This window comes from Geospiza fortis, unplaced genomic scaffold (genome assembly GCF_000277835.1).
Source record: "Geospiza fortis unplaced genomic scaffold, GeoFor_1.0 scaffold10, whole genome shotgun sequence".
NCBI lineage: Eukaryota > Metazoa > Chordata > Aves > Passeriformes > Thraupidae > Geospiza > Geospiza fortis.
In genome coordinates this window covers 770924-776924 of record NW_005054326.1, presented here as the reverse complement: position 1 = coordinate 776924, position 6001 = coordinate 770924, and positions in this window count along the sequence as shown.

Below are 6001 nucleotides of genomic sequence, written 5' to 3'. Positions count from 1 at the left end.
AGGTGTTGAGCCCCACTGTGAGGTGTGAGTGCTCTCTCTCTCTCTCCCCCCAGTGTCAATGGCCATGGAGAACACTCATCATCTTTTGGGAATGTCCAACATATTTCAGAAAAACACCTTCCAGTAGTGGATCAGGCAGAAATGGCACCAGAGCAGACTAATATTTTGCATTTGGACCAGACTGTGCTTTTGAAGGACACAAGGAAGTTCATTATGCTGGATATGAGCCTGCTCCTGCTTTGACTGAAGTGAGTAGTATTTTATTTTTGTGCTTTGATGTAAAGAGGAGCAGGACTGGACCTGCTGTGAGAGTGATTGATTTTCATCAGCTTGTGAGTGGTGAGCAGAAAGCAGGGCAGGTTGACTGCTGCACAGCATCAGCCAGTTACAAACCCAGCATCACCATCTTCTTCACACTTCCCTCCACCCACCTCCATCAAACAGCTCCTCTTCATTAAAGCAGTGCCCCTGCCTCTGTGCTTGCTTTAGAAGTGTTATGACACTGCTGTGAAGCACAGAATTCCCTAAAGCCTCAGAGAGAGAAAAGATAAATGAGGCATCCTGAGCAATTGACTAAAGACACAAAAAAAGGAAGAACACGATGCTGATTTCAGCAAATATCTCTGCTTCCACAACACTCACTCACGGTTTGACTACTCCATAAACTCATTATATAAAGAAACATTGCAAGAATAGCCAGGAATTTTATGAAGAAAGGAGTGAGCCATGTTTTGCCTCTGCTCCCAGTAGCACCAACGTTGAATTTGGCTGCAGCATCTGCCATTATGGCTTGATACAGCTTGAAGTATACATGAGTATGAACAATAACTGAATCTCATCTCTGATAAAATTCAGCATTTGGGTTATTTTAAATGTTCTTCTATCATGTTCTTGTTGTTCAAATTTATCTGAATGGATTATGTTTGGAGAATGTACATAGATACATATGCTAATAATAAATACAATGGTTGATTAGCTACAATCAACAGGGAGCCAGCAGCACAGCCTACAATGAGCTCTAGACTAAAAGTGGTTACTAATACAGTGTAAAGTTGTGCTTTGTTCCTTCCAAAGCACAGGTAACAAACCAGTGATACATTCCTCTGCTGGCTCTCTCACTGGTTTCTTTTCACACGCTTGGAATCCATTTGTTAATGGAGCTCAAGAGAATGGTGAAAAAAAAAGGAAAGAAAAAGAGTTGTGCTTTCTATTCTAGTAGCTGGAATGGGGGTGGATGGGTGGGTGAAAGGGAAATGAATGTTTCAATCTGATGAAGAAGCACATGCTCTGCTCCAGTTTTATCGTGCAGGGTTGTTGACATTTTCTCAAGCAATAAATAAGAAATGTCACATAATTCATCATTCCTGGATTTAGTCCTTCTTATAGAGTCTGGCTGGCTGTTCCACCAGTCCAGCATCTCAGCCTTTGCCCAGGTGTTTTGGCTGTGGTGTGGACCTGTCTTCCTGCAGGACTTGCAGACTCTGTAAGCCAGGACAGCATAAAGAGGGATGTTCGGTTTTAAGCCCTGTAAGACTTGTAGTTCTTCCTCTTTCCAATTCCCATGGGTCCTGCCTGTGGAGAGAGCACCCAGGTTCAGAGGTTTGGGCAGGACTCACCATCCAGTGCCATCTGATGGACCACCTACTACAGAGCCTGAGGACCTAAACTGCCTACAGGTCCTAGAGATGGTTACATTGATTTCATAACCAACCCAACTCCCAGAGCTACTTGCAAGTACAAAACCTCACCTAAAATAAATGAAACTGACTTCCTAGGGGATAAAACAAAGCAAAACAGAATATCTGGCAAGTTAAACTGTCTCATTTCTCAAGCATGAGGTCTTGAAATATTTTATTTCATTTACTTTCAGCTTTAAGAAACAAGAGTGAACAATGTGGCAGAGGCCTGGATTTAAGAAATGCCAAGGAAAATGAAGAAACTGCTACAGAAAAAACTTGTACTGTCACTGTTGTAATATGGCACTGTAGCTGCAATCTGGTAATGGGCAATAAAACTGAGATGAGGAGTTTGCTTTGCAGAGCACTTAGGTTATGGAATAAAATCACATGCATCAAAATTATGGCATGGCCTCCTGCATTGCATAATGTATTGCATAAGTGAAAATAGAGAATAGCTGCTTCCCATTAAGACTTTGTCACATGGACAGGTCATGGATGCCAATGGGGGATGAAATTTCATGGAGAAAGCAAAATTGAAAAAAAAAATTTTGATTCAGTCAACTTCAAAATCACACTTCATTCAAAGTCATTTTTTAAACTATTATTGTTCCAACCAGGATAATTGTAACTATAAAAGGCTTGACAGAAGGATATTTTTATGATGTCAAGTGTAAGCCCTTTGGATTCTATCAAAAGATCATTTATGTCTCTTTGCCTGTAATTTCTCAAGTGTAGTCAGGCTCCTTCTTTCTGTGTATTCTTCTTACAGCAAAAGGCAAAAGAAATTTTTAATTGGTTGAGGAGCTCTGGCACCAAAACTATACTAATTAATTGTTTCTAAACATAGAATACATATAGAATTTACTTTAGGCTTATTAAATCTTGCTGCAATACTGAAATTTTCCATTTAGCCTAAACAGAGTTTTACAGATTAAAAGAAATAAAACTGAAGGGAAAGCGAGCCCACACTCTTTATTACATTCATCTTTTTTTAGAATGACAAAATTAAATCAACCCACATAAAATATAATTGCCAATATCATACCATTTCTTTTTTCAGAGCCAAAGAAGACAAAAATCCATCATTCCCACCTCCAGGTCAGCTGCTCAGCTCTTTTTTCCTGCCAAGATGATTGCTCTGCCTACCTCTGCCCAGAAGAGGAGCCAGCGAGAGGAGCCGGGTGTTAGGGACCTCTCACTGAGGACCAGCCTCCCTGAATTTCAAGAGTGGAATGTGCTGGATCAGACACCGGGGAGGTGCCTTTTTACATAATTATCACAATTTTTAAGTCAAAAACCGCCTCGGGCCCCCTGTGGCTATGCTGCAGTCTCTTTTGCAAAGCTTTTGCTCACTTAACTGAGGGAAAATACATTGAAGAAGAATGGGTGAGAGGCACTTGGGTGAGAAGGGGCCACAAGCGAGGTTCCCTGCGAGCCACAGGTGGTTCCCAGCTGCAGCCCACCCAGCTGAGCGGCAGATCTCGGGGATGGGGCTGGGCACACACCTGGCACTGCCTGCCAAACCCACTGGGGGTGATGCAAGCGGAATTCACCGAGCAGCTCCGTGGCCTGGCAGCACACACAGTGATTTATCACGGCGTTACTTCAGGTACGTGCCACAGGAGTGACATCAGGCACCAAATGGAGCAAGGTTTGCTCTCCACTCCTGCTGGTCCCATCCAAAAAGGGTGCTAAAAATCCACTGGGCAGGGGAGGAAGGCAGATCTCTGAAGGCAGCCACAGCAGTGGAGGGGAGGGAATGGGGCCTGCATTGTCAGCCCTGCTACTGTGTCCTGCTGCTCTTAACAGTATAAAGCCAGCATGGATACACCTGCTGCTGCTGCTACACAGGAATTGTCTTTCTGCTGCCCACAGATACCCTCAGTCCCACCAGAGGAGCTGCTGGTGCTGGCAGTGCAGCAGGGATGAGGCAGATTGAATTATGAGTTAATCAGTTTCGATCCAGCCACTCTGCTGCTAATCAAATTACCCTGTTCAGCTCAGCACTGGTTTGGAGCGTGTCTGCTCCTGGTGCCAGTGCAGCTCAAGTGGCACCCTGATGAATACACAAACTAAATCCACCTTCTCAGTGAAGGCAAGCCCTATGAGGCTTAAGCCATGCAGAAATCTTTGCTGTAGAGCTGTACAACAAAACTCTTCTTGTCCTCTTTGTGAAGACTGTACCATTATTTTGTTTGATGTTACAAAGGCTAAAAAGGATGTACAGAAAGGATGCACAGAAGGATGATTACTGCATCAAACTTTATTTGTGAGGAGCACAAGCACGTGAGACTTGCCCAGGTAGATGATTTGTGGAACTCTGAAAGGGCCACTAGTGCTACTTTTTGCAGAAGGAGTTAAGGCCTCGCATCAGCAACACACAACTTCCTCTAAACTGCTGGTTTAAAAGTAACTTTAAAAAAAAAGTATTTAAAACAACAGTGTGTTTGCTGGGAACATATTACTTACTCAGGGAATTTTCTTAGTTTTCTTTTTCTTCCTCAATGTAACTTTTGCTTTGTAGCTGCCTGACAGTCATGGTACAAAACCATTTGCTCCTTCTTCAGTACATTCCAGATGACTTTAAAAGATTGCTGCTGTAAGAAGGAAAGTGCTTGGTTTTGGTTTATTCATACAAAAGAGGAACATGACATAAATAATTTAGATGACTCGTCTTTGCCAAAGCCTTGTTAACCTGAAAGTTCCCAATTCATGTCAGGGTTCATGTGAGCTCTGGCTGCTGTACAGCCCAGGTTCAGCTGCAGCAGCCACAGGCAGGACTGAAGTGGCCACAAGATAACACTTGTGTTAAGGGCAGAGGCTGCAAATTCTCTGTCTTTTGAATAATGACATTTACAGAGCAGTTAATCGCATTTCAGGTTGCTTGGCCACTTAGTGCCTCTTCAGATGGCCTAAACGGAGGAAAACCCCACCCTCCTACTTGTTTGTACAGTGCTCACTACACAGAGTCATTGTTGCCCATGATTTTAAAGAATTTTAGAGGCTGTTTGAAAACATGACCTGTGAAAAATGCATATTTTATGATTGGCTTTTTGCAAATATTAAAATGAATATTATATGTGTTATGTTAGAAAGTTATGCTGTATCAATTTTCTTAAGTAGTGTGTTAAATATAGTTTTAGGTTATAACATAATGTTAAAATAGAAACTATGCTATGTAAGATTTTTTTTTTTTTTAAGAGAGGAATGAGGTACTTGCACCAAGGTAGCAGCCACAGGACACCTAAATCTTTCAGAGAAAAAGAATTTATTGCTCACTCATCAGAAGAAACGAACTTCATCCTGCCTCGCTCAGCCCTGAAGATGCTGTCAGGGTTCAGAGGAAGAAGCTGACACTGACCAGACAGAATCCTTTGTTTGAATGGAATTTATGCATCATGTATGAGGTGTATGAATATGCAACAGGCTATTGTTTTTAAGGGTTAATCCTCTGTTAATGTGTGTCCTTTTTCGGGCTTATTTTGCCCAGAAAAAGGTACCTGGACTGTTCATAACTCTTTGTTTTTGTCTCCTATTGTCCTAAATCCTAATTGTCCAGATTTTTATTACTCTAATTATATTACTAATTTTATAACTTTTAAAATTTTAAAAACAAGTGATTGGCATTTTCCCCATGACCCCATTGCTGTTTTCAGCTTCACGGGGGGAAGTGGAGCACCAGGCACTGATCTCTGTCTGTGACCTGTGACGGGACCTGAGCGAATGGCCTGAAGCTGGTGGAGTTTGGGCTGGATATTATAAAAAGGTTTTTCCCCCAGAGGGTTGTTGGGCGCTGAACAGTTCCCCAGAGCACAGCACAACCTGCCAGAGCTCAAGGAGAATTTGGGCAATGCTCTCAGGGACACGGTGACACTTGGGGTGTCCTGCGCAGGGCCAGCAGTCGGACTCTGTGGTACCTGTGGGTCCCTTCCAGCTCGGGATATTCTCTGAGATAGATTTACCTACCTATAGACAACATCTAAATAAACACACACATCCGAAATATTTAACGTGCGGGTGCAACACAAGACTTGAAGAAACGAGCAGTGCAAGCAGACCCGGTGCCTTTTGACCTGCCGGGCGTGTGGAGGAAGGGGCGGCCGCGCAGGACGAGCTTCCCCACAGCACATCGGCCCCCTGGCCCTCGGCGCACACCGAGATCCTCCTTCGTCGCTCTCTTCCTTTCTCTCCCCTCCTCCCTTCCTCGCTCCTTCCCTTCCTCCCATCCCGGGGGAATCCACGGGCGGCTCCTCCGGGGCGGTTAGGCCGCTGGAAACTACAGCTCCCATGGTGCCCCGCGCGCGGCGGGCGCGGCCACCTCC